The following is a 23466-nucleotide window of genomic DNA, read 5'->3' on the forward strand; positions in this document are numbered from 1 at the left end:
AATTTACCTCAAATGATGTCAAACCCAAATGACTGACAACTAGAACATATGCTCTTGTGGTTTTTTTCTATATGAATATGTTGTGACTCAACTGGAAATTAATCACAATGTAACTATTCTAGCCTGATACAAACTAATTGGACAGAAGACATTTTTTCTTTGGTCTGTTCATCATAAATACTTGCATGTATCAAATCTTCATCAGCCAGTATCGAATGTGACAACAGTATGTTAAATATGATAAAATATATGCCTAAAAAGCAGTACTCTAGTACTTGCTACACAAGAAATTCCAGCACAAGGCAGAGAGCCTGACGCTCAGATTTGAGAGCAAATTTTGCTGCTCGGAGCCCTCCTTTCTCGTGTGAGGATCTATATGCACTTTACTCTCAGCTTACCATGTTTTGGCAACAGCAATAGTTCTTTCAGTTTGAGGTTTGGGAATGCCAATAGGACACGGAATGGGTAAAATTTTCATTGCATCTCTTGTGTTGGCTTCCCAAGCTGACAGCTTTTCATAGTATTTCTGCTAGTCAAGAAGGTCTACAATCCAAAATGTCACCCGGAACTGGTCTACCAAGAGAACACAAAAGCACAGCTCACATAGATCAGTTCATCACCAGTTTAATCAGTTAAAAATGATATTGTATATTTTATGGTATTATATTACCATCCCAACAGTTCAGTACCATACCATATAAGTATGTCAGCCCATATGTGTCTATAGTAAAAAAGCATGTTAAAAGGAAAATAAAGTATTTTAGTGAAGCAGTCTCCCCCGCTGTGCTAACAATTTTTCTAGCCAAATTCACTGAAGTGGAAAGAAAGGAAGAGGTGGAAGTTCTGTCTGTGAACTAGTGGTAACAGTTCACCAGCTGCCCAAATTATTCTTAAATACTTTGGCCCATCTCTAGATAAAAATTAATAGAGTTCAGAGGATTTGATGTAGACAGGAACATTTGTCAAATGATAACCAAACTTTTTCAATTTACATTAGTGAAGTTATGAAGCTGAACTATGGCAACCACTTCCACTAATCTATTAGTTAAAGAAAAAAGCCACAAAGTATGACATGCCTTCAAATCTGTCTATATCTGTAAGCATATGTGTATGTTCGGGAATGCACTTTAAGCATCATTAATACTGATACAGAAAGATCCTGCAGTAATCTTTCATAACTATAGGTTTCACACATGCAGTCTGCCAGAACAACCTTCTCCGATTCAGAGTGTTCATCTGTCTTGTAGAAAGGGTTCAGAATTTTCATTCATCATTTGAATGAGGTGAGGTAAAACTTCTACTTTTTTTCTTTTCCTAGGCTTGAACTAGTGTATTTTCATGGACTGTGCTTTCTGAGCCCATTAATAGTAATGATGTTATATGGTTCACTGTAGTCCTTTCCATGGGCTTCTGCTCATGTCAGAGCAAGTAATAAAAAAGCAAAGCCCTCCTGTATGGAAATGAGTGGCTTCACTGGAGTGGGGTGAGTGGAGAGTAGTTAAAAGCATCTAGTAATAGAATATCCTATTTTTCCTCAAAAAAGAAACAAGTAACCAAACACAATGAGAAAAAAGATCCTTCAGAAACAGAAATTAACTCTAGTATTTTCTTACCCATTTTTAACAGAATTTCGTACTTAGACACATTCACAGGAGTAAACAATGAGGTTTTCTGTATGACTTGTACAGGGTACTATTGTGAACTGCTTGTTCATTGCACTCGTCAAGATATGTGAATAAAAGTGAAAGCTTACAACACTTCCTATGCCTTAGGAAACTATCGGCTGTGCCAAATTATGATCACATTCTGAGCTGTGCTGCTTCCTTCATCTCCCCAGTCTCAAATGAGTGTATGTCTTCCAGAATCATAATAATCACTGTGCCTTGAAGTGGCCTTCAGATTTCGTATTTGTGTGAAAAGAGGGATTTATTGGGAATTTTCTCAGATTCCTTCCTCTACTCCAGGAGCTGGACTGCTGACGTCCATATGTAGTTTCTCCCTCATCTTCTCTCTTCAAAGATCAGTTGTCCAAATAAGCTGTATTTAAGCTGGGACTGGTAAATACCTATCTTCCAGAGGCCCTTAAGTGTGCTTTATGACACTGTGTAGGAATGAGGCCTACAGCCGTCTGATATGCGATGAGATATGTGGTGAAGGGATTTCTATGGGCACAATGGCATGTGAGAAGGTGACATTTTATCAGGAATCTCGGCTGGATAACCCTTTTTGCTGCACACATGTGGAAGAGGGAGTGATACTAAGGTGTCACAGTTCTGCTCCGCCCTTGTGCAAGACCCACAGTCCTTGTAATCTCTCTTTGGATACCTTGATGTCCCTCATTTACATATAAATTGGCCCCTCCCCCACTTACGATAGCAGTTATAGAATATCTGACTACAGTCTCACCTCCACTTATCCCAAAAGTATAAATTGCCATTTGAAATCCTCAGGGGTAGAGGATGAGATTATGGTGACCTTGTAGACAAGTTGATGGACTTGTTCCTCTTTCCTCCCCAAAACAGGGACACCTCTGTGATAAGATTTGTACCTCCAACTGTTTTGGAGTATACCCAGGAACACTGTGTGTATAGTGCTATACACTTATATTTTGCATGTCTAGTGAATTTATCATCAGCAATTTAAAAGAACCTTTAATCTGTTCCTCCAATAAACCACACTATGAATGAATCTGTATTCATGAAAGTTTCTATTGAACTCGAATGCCGCGGTCCGAAGAGGGGTTGGGACACGAGGAAGGGTGCAAGTAGAATGCCCTATTCACGCGTGCACACTGTCTTTTGTCAGCTCGGGCGGGGAAAGGGCCAGAACATAGGGCGGAGCATGAGACAGACAAGCAGGGGAACAACCAGGATAGGGACATGGACAAAAGGGGGAGGAGTGGAGGAAGCAGGGAGCAGGCAGCAGGCAAACTCATGGCAAGCCTGGGCATGACCAGGTTGTGCACTGTGTAGTGTGAATACAATGAAACCACATAATAACAGTAAAGTCCATATGATAACTGTAAGGTCCATATAATAAAGTCCTGCCAATTGCTGTATGCTTTTCTCCACGTCTGGAACTGTTCCCATCCTGAATCTTGCTCCTTCACACTCGAACAGACTTTTAGTGTTCAATCGGTTAGACCTCACTATTTGTGGATCTGTCACCACAAATGAGACCAGACTTATGGTGTAACCCACACTATTTGTGTATCTGAAATCTTATTGGACACAGCCGAATTTATTGTGCCGACTTGGTTCTAATCAGAAATTAAGCCCAGCCGTGCCCAATCCCTCTGATCCATTAGGACCAGCTGGAAGACAGGTCCTAATTTCTGCCAAATTCTATACTCTTAATGCAACACATTGGTCTAAGCTGAGTTACAGCACAGAAAACATAACTCAAGGGAGATAAAACTCACACAATCAAAGTGTGATACTCTCTATTTGTGACTGTTATGACCTAGAATGAGTGAGGGCACTTAAGATTGTAAATACAGCAATACTCCACTGAATTATCTTCTTGAGTGCCTACACCAACCAAACATGGTACGACAACGTCACAACAGATGAACTATCTTTTTCTACAGTGAACTTAACTATTAGAACAACACGATAACTAATAGCAAAAAAAAATCCAACAAGCCAGGTAAAAGCAACCATCACACTTCTTTGCCAATCCAAGTAAGATGGGAAAGCAGTAAATTCAAATGACACTGCCAGGCAATCAAAGTGTGTTAAGAAACAAAACCAAAACCAACTAACCAAAACAAATAAAAGAAACCAAACATCAAACCCTCTAGGACATTCTCTACAGTGTTCCACAAAATAATCATAGGAAAAAAACCCCACAACATCAATTTGTCTGTTGCACACTAGGAAGGAAACAGTGGAAATATTCTGGGTGTACCCTGCAGTTGTTGGCACCGAATCTCTTTCGGAAGAAGCTAAGCAGGGCAGCAGAGGTTCCCTTAAAACATGAAGGAAAACTCAGAAAATCAAACATAATGGTAATTCAGCACTATACAGAAGAACAGTAACCAATAGACAGGAGTGTGAAGGACCCATTTTCACTTTATCAGCAGAAGAATGAAGAGGAACAAAAAGATCACAATCATTTTTTTTTTTTAATGTTACAATCATGCTCCCTTTCATCTGTTCCCTTACTTTCACACCATGGACATATCTTTTTTTTGTACATGGAACACAGACATTTTTCAGATAGATCAGACACAAGACCACAGATCAGCAATGTTGTCTGCAGATTCCTAGATGCTAGGAATTAATTAGAAGCTTTGTTTGGCATAAGAAATCCATGGTGTTGTGTTGGACACCAAATGAATTAATTCAGACTGGTTTTTTGAGAGAGATGGCATTATGAATAACCTCTGCATACATGTCTTTTAAATGCAAAATGGTCCTTTAGCTCAAATACAAAATTTCTCTGAAGCTGAAAGAAAAAGTGCCACCACCTCTGTTTTAAGAATATAATCTTAATTTCATTATCTACAGAATCATAAGAGACAAATTGTTCAATATTCACAAATCTTAATTGGTGAGGCTTTCAGAGCAGCCACCATAGATACTGCACAAATTGCAAATGTACAGTTTGTAAAAGAAGCTAAATAGGAGCTATGAAAGTGTATTTTTTAAAAAAAGTATGGTAATTTAGCAGATGGTTCAAAATACTGAAGTGATTGTGCCCAGAGGATGATGAAGAAAACATCAGTGAAAACTTTAAGCAACAAGTAAAAATGTAATGTTGCTTCATAGCAGGATATGTTTAGCTTCCTTTTGCAAAGCTGAACAGACACTGAAAAGAATTTTATGGTGAAGAAATTGTAGAATGACTCCCGGGCTCTGACCCAATCATGGTGGAAAACTGCTCTGGCAGGTCTATTTACTCTGAATCCCACACTCCAGTGTCTGACAGAGAAGCACTATCAGAGAGTTAATCAGCAAGATGCATAATGTGGAGAGGTCAGAATCAATAAGGATTTGCTTTTGACACTACAGCGCTGAACATCACACTTCATGCAGCAGTTCTTTTAACTAAAAATACCTTTCTGATTGCAGGCCACCTCTTATTTTACCACCAGTCACTGAGATTAAGAGAGCACTCACTGCCAAACATATTGCTTATTTATTAGGATTCCAAGTGGGGGACAGCAGTGAAGCAATTTCTTTCCTGTGGATTTCAGCAGAATGCAAACTATGTTATGACAAAAAGCCTATTTTGCTAGAATTAAGGTTGAGAAGTCCTTACTGTTTAAAAATTGGCTATTCTTAAAAATCCACATGCTTAGTAAGACCTGTTGTACTGGATCAGAACAAAGGCCCATTTAGCCCAGTGTTTTATCTGTAAGAGTGAACAAAAGTAAACATCCAGGAAGAGGTATATACAAATAATAATCATATAACAATACCTTCCAATTATAGCCTCCCCAGTTCTAAATATCTGATTCAGGAAATTCCTAAATCATACCCGGAACCCTATACATAAATTCTGTATACATAGAATCATAGACTGGAACTCCATACACCTTCACAGATTATCCTTCCATTAACTTCATAAAGATAAACCACTTCTAATGAAACAAAATTAAAAGAAAAGCAGATGCCAAGTACTCATGAGCCAAACTTCTGATTATCTAGGTCCAACTGATAAACTTCAAATAGTTTGAAATTTGCTGTGCAGGTTGGAGATCTAAACATGGATCTTTTGAACAAGGGCTTACCAGAGTATAACCTCTACTTAAATCACATTATAAAATCTAAATACATGTCCCTCATATGCAAATGTAACTGTGTGTCTCACTTTCCAGAATTGCTAAGTTTGGTAAACTAACCAGTGCTAAAACTCTCATTCATCAGTTTCCAAAACTTAAACACAAACTACTTAAAAATGTCCAATTTTCATATGATCTGACTTGTCTGTATGCATATGCCTTTGTTATTTAACCTGCCCTCTCAGTAAAAATCTTTCCCAATATTCTAAGAATGGACTACAGGCATTCTACTAATACAACAAATGACTGAAGTGTTTGATTTTATTTTGTATTAGGATAACAGGAAAAAGGAGCATCATGACTTGACTCAGAAAATGTGAACTGTTTTTAAAAATAATGTTAGGGTGAAGGCTAACTTTCACGAAGAGTGGGCAAATTATGCAAGAAAACTGAAATGGATTGTAGTAGCAGGAAGAAGAATGTGTGTAAAACTATTGACGAAACTAATGGGTTCTGAAGAGATGCAAAACATTAGCCTTCTTGGAGGGGAAGTGAAAGAAGAGACTTGATCTGCTTTTTCCCCACACCCGGTTGACTCTTTAGAGATATTAACTCCAATGTGAGTTGAATCAGGCTTTGAAGAAAGGTCGTTACAAAAACCTGAAAACTCAGGAAAACAAAGAATTAATGTATATATCGGTCCACTCCATACTGAGTTTGCTGACATGAAAGGGCAAGCAAGAACATTGCTTGACCAGACTGGCTAGAAGAGTCAGTGCATCTAGTTAAATACACAGCTTAGGTTACATTGACAAGGAAGAGCACAAAACCAATTAAACAATATATGTGCATGCGGCTCTCTCCACCCTTTCTCTCCACCCTTCTCAAAAAACCCGATACTAACCCACAAAACAGACCACCCAATAAGCCTAGAAAGTAAACCTCAATGAAAACAAACTTACCGCAAGCCCCTAAGACTCCAGAGAGATTATTCATGTGCTAGTGGCTTTTAAAGGATTAATGGCTAAATAAAATATGGTAGCAAGATTTTGCCAGAGAGGCTAGAGAACTGCCAAGAGAAAGGCCAGACTAATTCCTTCCTATTTCCACAGCTATCCCACTTGACCCTCTCTGCAGTAAGAATTTCACCTTTCCCTTACACCAATATATATTCTTCTTCCCTTTCATCAAAAGAAAAATGGGACTATTTTGATAATCCAAGAGGGGCAAAAGGCTGTTAGAATTATTCCTGTCGTGGAAGATCAGCCAAACTGCCTGGATCACCTGTTTGCAGTCTCCTCTCTGCTAAATTCCTCATGCTAATACTCCTGCAATAGATATGCCTAACATAATGAATGCTAGCAAACTGTATGCAAGTGATTCAAGAGACCAGTTTCTGCCTCTGGAAGGGACAGATTATAGGTTGGATCACCCTGTACCTTCAGTCCACATTAGTTTTCAAGGGCCTGCGTTTTGTTGAAGTTGATCACCTGGAAGGGCACAGGATATCTGGTGACATTAAATTCATAACATTCAAAGAGTAAAAAAAAGCAGCATAAAACAGTCTCCAGAGAGGCTTAATAATAACAACTTTGCATGTCCTCAGTGATACAGATTTTTCAAATGACAGTTTTTAATTTTGAGGTCTCATCAGGCATGGAGCAGGAGGGGTTGGACTAGGCAATCTCCAGAGGTTCCAGCTGTCTGGTGATAATTAGTGAAAACTGTGGTCATTGTGGAGAAAAGATCATCACAGTGGCAATCCAGTTCTTGTCCCATTTTTTATACATTTAACATCTTCCTCTTATGGCACTATTTTTTTTCAATTTTATTTCCTATTTTGAGGTTTTGATAAAGCTTTAGATTTTTCTCCAAACTTAATGAAACTATAATATAGAGCACCATTTGAAGAACTATATAATAGAGCAAACTCTGTCATCCCTTTCAGCTCTGTTCCATCATTAGAAAGAAAACCACATTCAAAATTACTCATAATGCTATATTTTCCATTAAACCTTCCCTCCGTAGGGAAATATGAGGAAGTCAGCTTTACTTACAAACTAACTATACTTTTTAACTACAAGATAAAAAAAATACTGAAGATCTATAGCAGTATCATAAAATATTTCTCATTGGAGATTTTTTTGACAAAAGGCAACAAATCATAAAAATTTAAATGATACTTTTTCATACAGAAACTTCCTCCACGCAGAAGATTATTTTAAATTATCACAAAACCTTCTCGGTCCTACAGATCATTTTTCTTTCAAAATCTTATAAAAGTGGGATCTGGGAAAAATAATACAAAGGTTGAAAAGTTGTGTTTTCACAGACTGAATTCAGGTACAATGAGAACAAGGAGGAGGGAACTTGAATACACAAGACTTGCATATAGTGTAAAAATAAATGTAAGTATATTTTATAATCTTTGAGAGTTTATTCAGATACAATCCCTTCTTCCCCAATACCAACCTGCTTCCTGAAAATCTGAGGATATTGCTTCTACAGAAACACAATTATGTAATATATAAGAATTAAGAATGCAAGGAATACTTGCAAAAAAAACCCCAAAAAGGAATCAAATTAAAAGCTTTCATTACTGAGTGCTTCTTTACTTACTGTGTGCTTCATGACTGTTGTACAGAGCAGTTGAATCAGTTTGTGAGTTTAGAAACAGAACTGATTAGAAACAATGACTGTTAATTGGTGAAGAAACTATGAGGGTTGACACATTCAAGGCTGGTTAAGGAAAGCAGATTTCTTGCCTTTTTAGATAACTTTGAAAGTAGTAAGACCCTAAAAGATTTGAAACTCTGCTAGAGAATTAGGATATTATTTCCTCTGAATAATAATGGCCAGTCTTCGCAAACGAAGATTTTGGGAAAGGTCTTTTACCTTTCAAGCCTGCGCAATGGATTTTTTAGATGAGACACAGCTTGCGCTGAACTGAGCCCACCCTTTAATCCTAAGGTTCATCTGCCGGGGCCAAGCGAGCTTGGACAATGGCAGTGAGGTCCTCAGGACGTAGGTTTGTTTAGAGTGACCTTCTCATAGATGGATGGCCTCACAGGGCTAACGAGCTCCATCTGCCCGGGGGACTGGGAGTCGAACCTGGGTCGCAGCGGTGAGAATGCTGCATCCTAACCACTAGGCCACCAGGGGACCTCTGAATAATAGCATCTAAGGGAATGCACACAGGTTTGGAAAACACACGAGATCCCCTATGACTGAAGATCTCTAGACCACAGTATCTAGGACCTTGCTCACAGCCAAGAAATCATACGGGTCCATGAAGGGAGACCCTAATGAGCGAAGAACCTTAGTAATTCTTCCAAGCATCTGCCATAATTGCTCTTCACTTAACAATGAACTGATGAAATGAGGAAAGTAGTGTTAAAATTTTTGAAAGTGAAAGGTGGTAAAACAAGTATTCTAGTTGCTCCTAAATGGAGCCAAAATATTCCCTTGTAGTTTGACAAGATTTATACAAGGAAGCCCTAACTGGGTAAGAGTAGAAGTAGTAAAACTTCTGAGTAAAATTAGCTGAGGGGGTGTCATGGTTTGAAAAGGCCCAAAATCCAATTCTGATTCCTAGCCCCCCCCTCCCACATCTCAACTCCATGTGAGATGGGTTTTCCAGACAAAAACACGAGACTCAATATGGGGGGAAAGGAATATATTACAGGACTATACAAATAAATAAATACTATAAAACACTGCATACAATCTTAACTCTATATCTATCTCTACCATGACAGTAATATTGACAATGGGCCAAATCTCTTCTCCCTCCAAATAAAAGTCCAGGAGAGAAGAAGAAGAAAAGACCCCTTCCAGTTTCTGAGCAGCAGGTCTCTCTCTAGGCAGCAGGCTTTCTTCTTCTCTTCCAGGCAGCAGTAGTAGTTGCTGGCTCTCTGCCAGCACACACGAGGGGGTCTCCAAGCCCCTCGGCCCTCCGTCCTCAAAACGGGGGTCTTTCCGTGGACTACGTAACTCCAGACAAGGTCGCATCACCACGGTCATATCACGAAGCACGGGGGTCTTCGTGACGGTCTGGTATCCTCAGGGGAAATCAAGCCCCTGTGCAGAGCTCCCATGCTCTGACTCAAAGATGGCTGCCAGCTTCTCTGAAGCTGCAGCAAGGAGGGGGGGGGAAGCCCAAGGTCACCCCCTCCACACACATTCCTTCGGCCATCCTGGCTTATCTCTCAGGAGGCCATGAGCTTCCTAGCTCCTCTCAGCAATGCATACTGCACTTTAGGACTCCTCTCAGTTCACCACCCCCTCCTCTTTCTCGGAGGGGTCTCTAGCGAGTTTGGGGGTTTTGGTTTTGTCCAGTTCTTACCCCGCGAAACTCTGTTCCTGCTGCTGGCTCGGTTCTCTTGTCCTGTTGCTGCTTTTCCTTCTCCTCAGACACCTCTGTGTCTGCCTTAGCTGCATACCGGCTTGTGTTACTCCTTTGGTCCTTATCAGTTGGCTCTTTGCCACTGCTCTTCGGACACTGCTGTCTCCGCTGCTGCTCCCAGCGTCTTCCACTGCTCCTACAGGGGAGAAAACTCCCCCAGCTTCTCAGCCACAGACACTCAGCTCAGCTCTGAGTCCCTGCAGCCCCCCAACCAGGGGCTGGGGGGGGGAGCAGAGGCCCCCAAGGGGCCGGAGCCTCTTCTCCTCGTGGCCTCTACAACATGGCCACCTCTTCCTCTCACAACAAGTACCACTGCTTCTTTTCCGGTCTCCAGAGATATGTTTATATTTTGCAGGAGCACTGATTGGGTCAAGCCCCAAGGGTCACCACCCCCTGGGGGTTACCACTTTCCTAGTTTCAGGGGGAAAACCTGGCTCAAACCACTACAGGGGGGGAAGAAAGCCAAGGTAGAGCTGCTTAATTGAGTGAGGGAAGAAACAGGGAGGAATGGCCGCTATTTCTTAAGTTTAAAAATGTCTGTTCTTGACTAAAATTAGTACTTTTGAACAAATTTCTTGGGGTTTATGCAATGGAAAAACGCAAGTGTTTCCACACAGAAAATCTAATTGCTTTATCAAGACAGTGATGAAGGACATAACATCGGCTTTTCAACATTGGAAATCACTGGAGAGTAATTTTTAAACAGGTGCATGATTTTAATAGAAGTATCCATTTGAGTGACAGTAATTTGTAATGACAGTTTGTGATTCCAAACTCAGACTTGGAAATTGAAGACTTGGAAAGACCAGGAAGGAGACGGTTTTATCTGTCTGAATAGCCAGCATTGGTAGAACAGAGAGGCAGGTATTTACTACACTTCTGGTTTCCACTATACAAAAGCAGACTACCACATTTGCTGGTACGTAACAAGAAAGTGAGTTTTCAAGGCCTCAACATAAACTTATTTCCTTGTAAAAACCTTTTTAACTGAAAGATGAACATACTCAGAAATATAAATTACAGGAAAATTTCACTCCAACTATGACATGAGAAATGGCGATAGCTACTCTGTTACAAAAAAACTTTTAAACTTTTTGGACAAGTCAGGGCAGAATTTGGACAGAACTAGATGCTTTTGACAAACCTTAAGTGTGATTGGTTTTACTTTTTCTTTTTTTTAAAACAGATCAAAATGGCAGAGGAAGCAGGAAGTGTTATTTTATTAATTCCTGGAAATCAGTGTTCACAATCAACTTTGAACATTCTTATTAGCAGCTAAGAACTTATCATTAGCACTTAGTACCACTCAAGAAACCTGAAAGTATGGCTCCTGTCTCCACCTGCTCTTCCATACAGTCTCTTTTGAGTCCTAAGTCTTGCTTGATCTAAGCAGAAGTTCTAGGACATTCTATGCAGTAGTAAATACAAATAGCACAGGATGGGAAAATATCTGACCTGGAACAGAATTTGAAAAAAATTATGCTATCTATAAGAAGAAAAACTTTCTATCATTCTGGAAGCAATTTTAAGGTTTTTAACATAATTCTCCATATCCCTCTGGTAAAGAGTTAGCATTGGTGTTTTATTTGCTCACATAAACACAACAGACAATCTGAAGTAAATCTATGAATGCTTTATATGTCTTACTAATGGAGTGTGCATACTGAACTGTGCCATTACAGATTTCCTTTTTTGGCTGTGCACCAAAATCAAATCTTTCCCAGAAATTGAAGGTCCTGGCCTCACTTTGAAGTGCAGCCAGGTACCTGGCTTATCAATGTTGGGGTTATTTTTCTTTTTTACTGTGGGACATCTGTACAGAAGGCAGAACAAACCACAAAGCTGTGTAATGAAATCAAAGTATATTTTCCAGCAGTAAGTCAGAAAATAAACTTTTGGGAACAGATACTTTTCTGTATGTTACACTGAGTCACTAGCTATCTGATAAAAGAAAACTATTTCTTGTTCAAGGAGTTGACATGACAGTAAATCATAAATTTGTCTTTTCATAAGTATTAAAATAACTTAGTGTACTAAAAAAAAAAGGTGAAGTAGAAACTATCCATTTGGAGTGATGGAGAAAACATTTTTTTTGAGGTGTTCATTAAACACCAAAAAAAAAATAGTATGTCCTCAAAAAACCCTCAGATGTTGCTAGAAGGTTTGGAAAATAAAATGTCAGTTCACTGGAGAAGTTCTGATGGACTGATTTCCGCACACATGATTTGAAACCAGTCAGATTTGTTGGTCTTTTTGTCTCTCATCACATTTAAAAATATGCAATCCATCCTTTTCCACTAGCAAAAGTCCCAAGATAAATGAAGGTGTTACTCTGTCCTAGGTTCTACAAGATTTTCTCCCCTTTCTCATAAACCTTCATTAATTCTCTCCTTGACCCTTAGTTGGGGGTATTTGTGGTGGGTTTTTCCCCTCACTTTACAATATGCACCGGTTTCTGGCAAATAAACCACATTAAAAACAAAAGAAAAGTTGTAAAACAAAAAAGAGCAAAGCACATTGTGTTTAAGTGTAAGAACATGAGTATAAAACACAATTATGAAAAATATTTTTGAGAAAAATCTTTTTGTAAGCTGAAAATAAATCCATATTTACCATGCACAGACGCTCAGTGATGATAAATATTTTAAATAACGTATTTTTAAAAAAGTTTGATCTCACATTCAGTTTAATAAGAAAAAATAAGCAGATGGCAGCAGCGTATGTGCCTTTTGGATAATATGATAAGATCTCCATTGCTTGTGGCTACGTCATCAGTATAGTAAGCTATGCTGTTTGAAATGCAGAAATAAACATTTAGAATTATGAGTTCACTCAGCATGCAGGAGAGTTTTCAAAGCAAATTACAGTTCAGGTTCTGAACAGACTTTTTACTTGAACAATCTTTGTAATACCACAGTTAAAAGATCCCCTTAAAGCAGCTATTACTTAGGCTTCCTGCCTTCATTCAGTATGGAAAAATAAATTTTATAGCTACAATAAACTGCACAATACCTAAAATTGCTGTTATGAGACCTTCTGCAACTCAGAAGTTAATTAAGAAATGCTAAACCATTAAATGCAGTATGACATAGTATGTTCTACAGCACTTATATAGTTTAAAATATATCTCTGGAATGCACAGAAGCTTAAATATAGTTTGGAGTTTGGTTGAATTTTAATATTATTTTTTTGAGTCATATATGGCAAGGATACATTTTTTTTCACCTGAATTCAAATGACTAGAGAAAACCAGTTACAGCATCAAACAAGAAAGGCAATGACAGATAAGAGTTCTTGAAGAAACAGCTGAGGTTACTTATCAACATTGTATTTATCAAAGCATACTCCCAGCTTGGTTCCAGACATTTTAAGAGCCATTTCTTCAGACAGATAAGCCTGTAAGCACAAAGCTTCTACCACACATTTACAGTCTAATTTTAAAGAGGTTTTAGAGAAAGGAAGACTGACTGCTGTGAGAAGAAACATGGGTTGCAACTGCATGGTGTTTTACAGGCAGTTGCGACCGGATTTGTCTGGATTCCAGGCTGGCTGGATGTAAGCCAGCAGCAGACCAGAAGATGCTGAGGTGCAATTATCGTGGCACTGAGTTTGAGCTAATAAGCCTTACTGTGAGACAGGGCTTTCAGGCTTGTGTGGCACTCAGGCTCAGTGCCGTGCTAACACAGCTACACAGCTTCCAGTTTAGAGCTGGCTTGCATCCAGCTGGTTCAGAGTGCAAGCAAGGACAGCTGGTATTTGCTCTGAGCATGGACAAGATTTACTAGTGACTGCCACTGACTGCGGAAAATGCACATAGCAGAGCCTGTGCTGGGAGTAGGACCTTCTGCTTCTGTTAGCTGGAAATCCAGGAGGGATGCTGAAGGTACTTGCAAGGCAAGTTGAAGGTATAAGCAAGGAGAGATTTTTATCCAAGACACAATTCTAAATGCATTTCTTCTGTCAGTTTTCAATGACTAAATCAATTACGCTGTCCATCTGTGACACTGCAAACGTAACTGCTCCATGGTCATCAAAGAAAATAGCACAAATTCAGACAACATTCAGATATAAACAAAAATTCCCGAATCTGCTGGCACCATCATGTTCCGAGTTCACCAAATATTTGGATTATATCTCAAAACCCAGTCTGTGTGCTACAAGAAGCCTGAAAAATCAAACAGTGAAGTTCATGAACCTAGGCTACCAACTTAAGCACTCCATTTGAGAGAGAAATGAAAGTCTCACTTTATAACCCTAACAGTATACATATAAGGAGGTTAACTCAGAAACAGTATGTAGTTCCTCTTACTGGAGCAGGTTAGGAAGCAGTTAGAAAAAAGTTCTTCATTGAAAGAATGCTCAAACACTGGAAACAAGCTTCTCAGGGAAGCAGTCATGGCCACAGGCCTGTCACTGTCAAAGAAGGATTTGGACAATGCTCTTAGATACATGATTTAACTTTCAGGTTGTCCTGTGTATAGTCAGGATTTAGACTTGATGATCTTCATAGGTCCCTTCCAACTTAGGGTAGTAAATTTAGTAGTCATTTAAATGCAAAATAAAGTTATTAAGAAGGGGGAGGTAAAAACAATTTTTAAAAGAAGCTTCTTTAAAAAATGGCATTACATATAAGGATGTAAAGTGTATATACATGGAATATCAAAAGGATACTACTCTGAGTGCAGCATGCTAAAGGCAAAGTACATAAAAGTCCAGGATATTACCAAGTGCAATCAGCTTGCAACCCTCAAAGGTGAATTGCTGCAGTTTAAGACCAGTTCTGACCAAAGGTGACAGCATGCAATAAAGAGGGAGACAAGAGGGAAGGTGTAGAACAGATCTGCCTCAGAACTAGTTGCTGTTGGCATAAGGTAGAGAAAGGACTTCCTGACAGGATGAAAAGAGATCAGGTGAGGAGCTGGTACTTCTAGAAACATGACTTCTGAAAGATAATTCTTCAGAATTCTTCTGCAACCAAGGAAATGAAGGTTACAAATGTGAGATGAGAGAACCTAAGCCCAGTGAATCCCTTACAGTAAAAAATAGTAGCTATATCCAACTCTACCAAAGAACAACTTAGTAATTTAAGTTCACTATATAGAAGGAGGGTAGTTTTCACAAGACAGAACTTCTGCCGAGTATCTGATACTAGTCATAGGAAATACTTTTTTTTAATGCAAAACTTAGATTACTAAAACTAAGGATTATACAGAGGGATTATTTGATACCACTCTCCCAAATGCACTTCATTCTGTGCATAAACCAGAAAGATTTAATTGTAGCAGGAGGCATTTTCTTGCCAGTTCTCCATTAACAGTCCATCAAATTGTACCAGAAAATTATTGATCAAAGGTAGTTTATGACTGATTTACCTATTTTTATTCAATATATACCTTAAAACTGCCTTTGTATTGTCTTGAAATTTAATACAAAGTTTACATCCTGAGAACTAGTTAGGAAGAACTTCTATGAGTTGAAAGTAAATATTTTTCCCATAATCAGGAATGGGGATGGTAAAATCCACAGCTGAATACAAAGATACTTGAAGTTAGTCATTCCCAGCCCTAAAAGCCGTGCAGCAAGATTCTCATACTGGAGAACACACAAAATCTTCTGTTTGTACCACACAGCACTGAACACCAGGTAAAGGTAGAACTCTGAAACTGAGGATTTTCTCCCTTTGAATAACAAGTCTCAGTTCTTCACTAGAGGTTGAGGTTGGTTGTGCATCTGGATCTCCAAGCAAGGTCAGCCTTGTCCCAACTACTAATTACATAATTTCCTCTTATAGTTATGCTTGAATCCCATGAAATGATGAGACCTCCCACCCCCAAGTCAAGTCAATGAAGAAAATAAGGGTCCTGTACCACTCAGGCTTAAATACTAAACTCAGTACTTTTACTGCTTTACTTCTGAAAGCAATCATAAGAGAGAAAAAAAAAAGGAAAGAAAGAAAGAAAGAAAAATAAAAACACAGAATGGGGTTATATAGTAGCAGTGAAGCTGTAACTGTGAATGAAGTAATTTACTTGAAAAAGCAAGCGTCTTTTTAGTTTTTAAAATACATAATTACTTGACTCAAATCCAAATTCAATTGCCCTTAAGGGTTGAGGCGCTTTTAAAAGCTGAGGGATTATGGTTTTGGGGGCTAAGGTTTCAAAATTGCTTCTCAACCTGCCAGTGATCATGAAGCAAGGTGTGAAAGCTCAAGCTTGTACAAATCACAGAATCACAGAATATGCTGAGTTGGAAGGGACAAGGATCATTGAGTCCAACTTCTGGACCTGCACAGGACCATCCCCAAGAGTCACACTATGTGCCTGAGAGTATCATCCAAACACTTCTTGAACTCTGTCAGGCTTGGTGTTGTGACCACATCACTGGGGAGCCTGTTCCAGTACCCAACCACCCTCTGGGGGAAGAACTTAAATGTCAGAACATATAGAGTCCACGAGCCTCAACCACACCTTTTCAACTCTCAGTAAGTTTCAAGGTGATTAAGAGAAGACTTATTTTTAACGAACTTGTATGAATTTTAAAACAAGTCAAACTAAACAAAAACCTCTAATGAAACTAAAATGAAAGCTAAAACTGAACCAAGTCAAATTGAAAGACATATTCTTAAAATTTGTAAGGGAAGCATATTAGATCATAATACTATAGTGTTTTAATAGGGTAGACTGCGAGGCATTCCTTGGTTGGGTGTGCAGCTTGGGCTGTTAATGTGTTACTGCGTCATGAATAAATTGCCTTATGGATTTAGACATATGAGACTGCTATGGGAAACTTGGTGTCAAACTGGTAAGGAAAACCTGGTCTGACTGTGTGAGTAGGGTATGTAGGGAGTCAGAGGGGCATCTGTTGGCTCACTGGAGCTGCCTGCTGTGAATGGGTTTCAGTCCCAGCAGTCTCAGGTCTTGGGAGTGTGACTGACAGAGAGTCTCATGAATGATCAGATTGGGATGTTTCCTTAACAATGTCCTTAAAACTTAAGCCACATTTGCCTTCTCTCCAGCATGTGTCTTGCATACTATTTTCTACTGGCTCTAATTAGCAGATTTTTGGAAAACAACCCGTTTTTTAGTAATCATAAACCCAAAAATTTATTGTTATATTAAATAGCTATATAAAATAAAAGCATCTTAGTATTACTTGAATTAAAGAAAAGATTGTATTGACCATTATTATTTCAGTAGGTGTATACAAAATTTAATGACCTTCATCCATCCTGTGAGCACTCTAGATCTGACAGCAAAGTCTTTGAAGCTGACATTCTCTTTGACATTACTCTGACTTGAGAGGAATAAAAATACTACTTAGCACTTACCTAGCACTTTTTATCTTCAAAGTACTTTGCAAACATTATAATTAATGCTGACAACAACCTGGAGAGGCTTGTAAGAGTCATCCTCCCCAGGTGGTAACATGGGAGAAACAGAGAGAAGTTTCTTATCTAAAAAGAGAGGTGAAGAACAAAAATTTGGAGTTTCCAATTCCTTTTTCTGTACTTTTATCACATCTCTGGACAGCATTTTGAACAGTATTTATTGCTGCCATTGCCCCATTATAACATATTTTAGTCTTAAATCATGAAAGGTAAAAGAAACAAATGAAAACTCACAAGCTGAATATGATATAGAAGCTCCTATTATTACTGTGGATGTATTGTGAAATGGGATTTCATTACTTACAGTACATACACAGAAATACAAACAAGACCTAGAGACCTGAGATCATAGTGAACTAGTCAAATTCCAATTTATCAAAAATTATTACAATTTCCATTTCTTTTATAGGCAAGATTTTGTACTCTTTGAAACACTGCTGTCATTGCTCTATTGTGTAAATCTACCATTTTGTTTCCTGACTACACTGATAAACTTTTCATAGTCCAACAGCCCAAAAGACCCAGGGAGGGCAGCTGAAAATCCTTTTTGCATTGGAATGACATAGAGGTGGCATGCCTAACTCAGTTGCTACTCTTGCAGGCAAACAGTTGGGAATCTTCTGAGGGAGGAATTCATTTTAGATATTAAACAACTACAGCCTTCTTAATTACCCTCTCTGCATTTCAGGACCAAGGCCAGGGAAGGAACTGTAGTTTCCCTCTCCTTCAGTGGAGTGTTGCTGTAACCTTCTGTGAGCACACCCCCATCTGCATAGGACAGAACAGGTTGCAGTATGAGAACTTACAACCCAAATATCAAATATCAAATTATCACAAAGATGGACCATAACTGGGAAAGGCTTAGACTAACACTGTGCCTGTTCTGTGGGAATAGAGATTTCTCACCATTATTTTTCTCCCTTTGATGCCCACATAACACTATATGTATCAACAAAATTAGAGAAGACTACAGCAATGCAGTGGGAATGCATGAATAACAATTGCTGCCAAGAATAAATTTGCTGTAAATGAGAATACAGTCATTTTTCTGATGTTTACAGGAATTATATTATTGTAGAAAACTTCTTTTGATTGTAGTTTAGGATCCTACAACCAAAATCACAAACTCAAAGGATGGTTTAGGTTGGAAGGGTCCTTTGAAGATCAACTTCTCCAAACCCCCTGCCATAGGCAGGGACATAATTCTCTAGATCAGGTTGCTCAAAGCCCTGTCCAACCTGGCTTTGAATGCTTCCAGTGATGGGACATCCACAATTTCTTTGAACATCCTCTCTCAGAGTCTCACTACATTCACTGGAAAAAATGTCTTCCTTACTTGCAATCTAAATCTACACTTTTTCAGTTAAAAACTCTTGTCCCTTGTCCTGACATGCTGTTGATAAATAGCGTCTGTCTTTCTTATACGACCCCTTTAAGTACTGAAAGGTCTCCCTGGAGCCTTCTCTTCTCCAGGTTATACAAGTCCAAGTCTCCTAGATTCTGTTTAGAGGAGAGGCGTTCCAGCCCTCTGATGACTTTTATGGATCTCCTCTGGAACCACTTTAACAGGTCCATGTCTTTCTTAGTCTGTGTATCTGTAAAAGCCTTATTATTCTTAGTATCCCTTACTAAATTCAACACCAACCATGCCTTAGATTTCTTAATCCCATTCCCACACATCCATGCACTGGCTCAATATTTCTCACAGGATACATATCTTTGTTTCCACTTCCTGTGCAGAAAGGACAACCATAAAAGCCAGAGGAAAAAGTAAAATTTACTAAATTTCCATGGGTTAAATCCATTAAAGGTTTCAGACCCTGAAGGGAAGGCAAGCTATGGCTTTTAATGTATTCTTGCTAAAGGTATTGGTATTACCCACATCTATAAATCACAAAATTTATATGAATAAGTTAATTCCCCAAGTAATCTCAGTTTATATACTCTAGTGATATGATTTCAGACACAATGTAAGTAACAGCTTCTTTCCCAGTTCCTTATATAAAATGCAGAGAAGAAGGAATGCAATTTTCAAAAGCTGATGTGTAGAGAAAGAACTACCCAAGGTAACACAAAGCATCCATGACAGGGCTTTTAAACCTTTTGCCTTTCATGAACAGTTAGATCCTTTATGCTGGTTGCCCTTCACTTGTGAGTCACAGCTCTAAATAATAACCCAGGGTTGGGCACATTTTAAAAAATATTGAAGGATTAGTCTTTCCTATCAAAGGACAGCCAAAGGAGGAGGAGATACTGGCATAGTTTCATCGAACAGTACGTGTGCAGTCACCTTGAATGTAGTTAATTTCTCTCCTTCGCAAGAAAATATTTGAAACACTGTTTTACCTGCCCCACAGTAATGCCTTAGCCACTAACCTAACAGTTGCCATGGGAGATGGTGTATGACCTCATTGCTGCTGGTTTATTTTATAAGATAATTAGGTATTGCTTGGGACAAAGAAAAGAATAGTGACAATGGCTTTGGGTAGCTAGATCACTTGCCTGGCAGGAGGAGTCCTACATTTTAAACTATGATATAACAAGTTCTTAATAAAAAAATGCAAAATATTGCTTATAAATAATAGATCACTCTGTAACTCACGTGTTTATTTTGCTAAGTGCTGCAACCAGATGCCTAGTGCAGAATACCAAACAGACCATCGACTCCTGCACTGCAAACTTAACTTCAGTCTTAAGTTCAAACCTAAAAGGAGCAGTATCCCAAGGAGAAGACTCCAAATTAGCAATCTCCAATCAGCCACAGTGAGAGACAGATTCCAGGCAAATCTTCAAACTAGGTTCGAAAATCATTCTATAGATTCTATGTATCCCTCTCCTGAAGCACTCTGGCACCATATTAAAAACAGCATCCTGCAGTCCTCTGAAGAATCCTTAGGGTTCTCCTTCAAGAAGAACAAGGACTGGTTTGATGAAAACAATCAAGAGATCCAGGAATTGTTGAGGAAGAAGAGGTCTGCTCACCAAGCACACCTTGCACTGCTATCCTGTCATGTAAGAAAAGCAGCTTTTCATCTTGCATGCAGCAAGCTCCAGCTCCGTGACATCCAGAAAAAGTGGTGGATCAATCTAGCTGAAAAAACTCAATTGTGTACAGATACAGGTGATCACAGAGGATTCTATGAGGCCTTGAAAACAGCATATGGGCCTACATACCAGGTACAAAGCCCTCTACTCAGTGCAGATGGTTAAATGCTTCTGACAGATAAAACCTCCATTCTGAGTCGTTGGTCTGAACACTTTTCAGACTCTTTTCAGTACTAGCCGAGTAGTTCAAGACTCAGCAATTCAGTCCATCACACAACAACCGGTGAAGAACGAATTGGATATTGCCCCCACTTTAGGAGAAACCCTCAAGGCCATACAGCAATCGGCAAGGCAGCTGGGGTTGATGGAATTCCACCTGAAGTCTGGAAACACGGGGGACAAGCACTCCAAGCTATATTTCACGAGTTTGTGGTGCACTGTTGGGAACTAGGCGAACTACCATCAGACCTTCGTGACGCAGTCATCATCACCTTGTATAAGAAGAAAGGAGTTAAATTAGACTGTTCAAATTACTGTGGTATTACTCTGCTCTCCATTGCTGGCAAAATCCTGGCAAGAATACTCCTGAACAGACTAATACCCGCTATAGCAGAAGGAATTCTACCTGAAAGCCAATGTGGTTTCAGAGCCAACAGGAGCACCACAGACATGGTATTTGTTCTCAGACAACTGCAAGAGAAGTGTAAGGAACAGAATAAAGGTCTCTATGTAACCTTTGTCGACCTCACCAAGGCTTTCAATATGGTGAGCAGAAAAGGTCTATGGCAGATTTTGGAACATTTAGGTTGTCCTCCCAAGTTCCTTAAAATAACCATCTCACTTCATGAGGATCAGCGTGGTCAAGTCAGATATGGCAACACACTTTCCAAGCCCTTTCTAATAAAGAATGGTGTGAAACAAGGCTGCGTTCTTGCAGCAACCCTATTCACAATCTTTTTCAGCATGATGCTCCAAAGGGCTGTGGCAGACCTCGATGTTTAAGATGGAATCTACATTTGATATCGTACTGATGGAAGCCTATTCAACCTAAGGCTACTGAAGGTCCACACTAAGACCTTAAATCATCTTGTCCGGGAGCTGCTTTATGCTGGTGACGCCGCCCTTGTCACCCACACAGAAGCAGCTCTGCAACGTTTAACATCCTACTTTGCGGATGCTGCTGAGCTTTTTTGGGCTGGAAGTCAACTTAAAGAAGACAGAAGTTCTCCATCAACCTGCACCTCAGGAAGTCTTCCATCATCCCCATATCACCATTGGCAAGTCAGAGTTCAAATCAGTCCAGCAGTTTAATTACCTAGGCAGCCTCATCTCCTCGGATGGTAAGATTGATGGAGAGATAGACAATACGTTAGCAAAGGCACATAGAGCTTTCAGAAGACTCCATAAAAGAGTTTGGCAAAATAAACACTTGAAGAGAAGTACAAAGATCAGTGTTACAAAGCCATTGTGCTGTCTACCCTCTTATATGGTTCCGAATCATGGGTCATCTACTACCACCACCTGCGACTCCTAGAACGCTTCCATCAACGCTGTCTCTGTACAATCCTAAACATCCACTGATCAGATTATGTGACTAATACATCTGTTCTAGAACAAGCAGCAGTCACAAGTATCAAGGTCATGTTGCTGAGAACACAACTGCATTGAGCAGGACATGTCTCCAGGATGAAGGACTACTGCCTCCCTAAGATTATGCTTTATGGTGAACTTGCCACTGGCTGCTGTAAGAGATGAGCCCCAAAGAGAAGATTCAAGGACTCCCTGAAACAACATCTCAGTCTTGGCCATACTGATCAACACAACTGGTCTACTCTGGCCTCCAATCGGGAGGTCTGGAGACACACTATCTATAACACTGCTGATGCTTTTGAGAACACAAGCAGGATCACTCTTGAGGAGAAAAGACAATGCAGAAAGAATTGTGTCTTGCAGAATATACCACATAAGGAGTCCTTCTGCTGTGCCTTTTGCAACCAAACTTGTCTATCTCGTATTGGCCTTTTCAGCCCCCGGTGCGCTTGTAACAAGTGTGGGTAGAGCACTTCCCAAATCTTCTTTCGCGAAGCCTAGCCATGATGCAACCAGACTGGGTACAAGTGGGGTGGTGGAACACTAACAGCCTCTTCTCAAATTCATTGGTTTAAATAAAGGCCTACTCCTATGTAGGTACATATTTGGATATGTTATTAGGTAACTTTTTGATTAATGAGAGAAGATAATGCAAAGGGTACCAAAAATATGATCAAGAAAAAATCCCCTCTAGTCTTGATTTTTTTGCCACTTATTGACACATTGTAGATTCTTAGGTGTTCAATACTAGTATATGTGAAACTATTCAAGTTTTAGAGGTTGATATACCCTCCCCCTGCCCTTTTTCTTTTTTCCTGAATTCCAAAAGCTTGCAAGCCCACTACCCGGAACTGAAAAAAAACCCAAACAAAACATATTGAAAAAAATTAAGTCTTTGACAAGCCTAGATGATGATTCATTTCCTTTTCCTAAAGCACCCTGAACTAATCAAACTCAAAATACAATGCGTTTTCCTAAATTAGATTCCTTTGTACCCAGTCACAACCTGAAAAGCAATTATAAGAGTAGAACAATGTTAAAGTGGTTGTTTGGTTCCCACAGCTTAGGATTACCTTATGAAAAGCCTAACTGATAACTAAAGAGAGTGATACCAGATATTTGCCTGTTCTGTATTTTTTCTGTTTTATTTTTGTCTTCAAGTCTGTTGTTAACCTTGTCCAGTGTTGTAAATAAAACTGGAGTGCTTTTACTTCACTGAAAGTAATGAATTGAAAACAGTAGTGGTAAATGACTGAACTTCAAAGAAAAGACAGGGAATGTGGAAGCAGGTTTTATTATTGTAAGACCAGT

At 39.2% G+C, this 23466-nt stretch overlaps 1 long non-coding RNA gene across 1 annotated transcript; it reads right to left on the reverse strand.

Moving 5' to 3' along the window:
* Nucleotides 1–2795: 2795 nt before the first annotated feature.
* LOC113964966 lies at nucleotides 2796–22485 on the reverse strand. The gene is made up of 3 exons (XR_003533365.1): nucleotides 22358–22485; nucleotides 10084–10090; nucleotides 2796–2805 (listed from the first exon to the last, which is right to left on the reverse strand). It is a non-coding gene; the product is annotated as an uncharacterized LOC113964966 (long non-coding RNA).
* Nucleotides 22486–23466: the final 981 nt, after the last annotated feature.

This window comes from Neopelma chrysocephalum, unplaced genomic scaffold (assembly GCF_003984885.1).
Source record: "Neopelma chrysocephalum unplaced genomic scaffold, ASM398488v2 Primary Assembly neopelma1_22b, whole genome shotgun sequence".
NCBI classification, from domain to species: domain Eukaryota; kingdom Metazoa; phylum Chordata; class Aves; order Passeriformes; family Pipridae; genus Neopelma; species Neopelma chrysocephalum.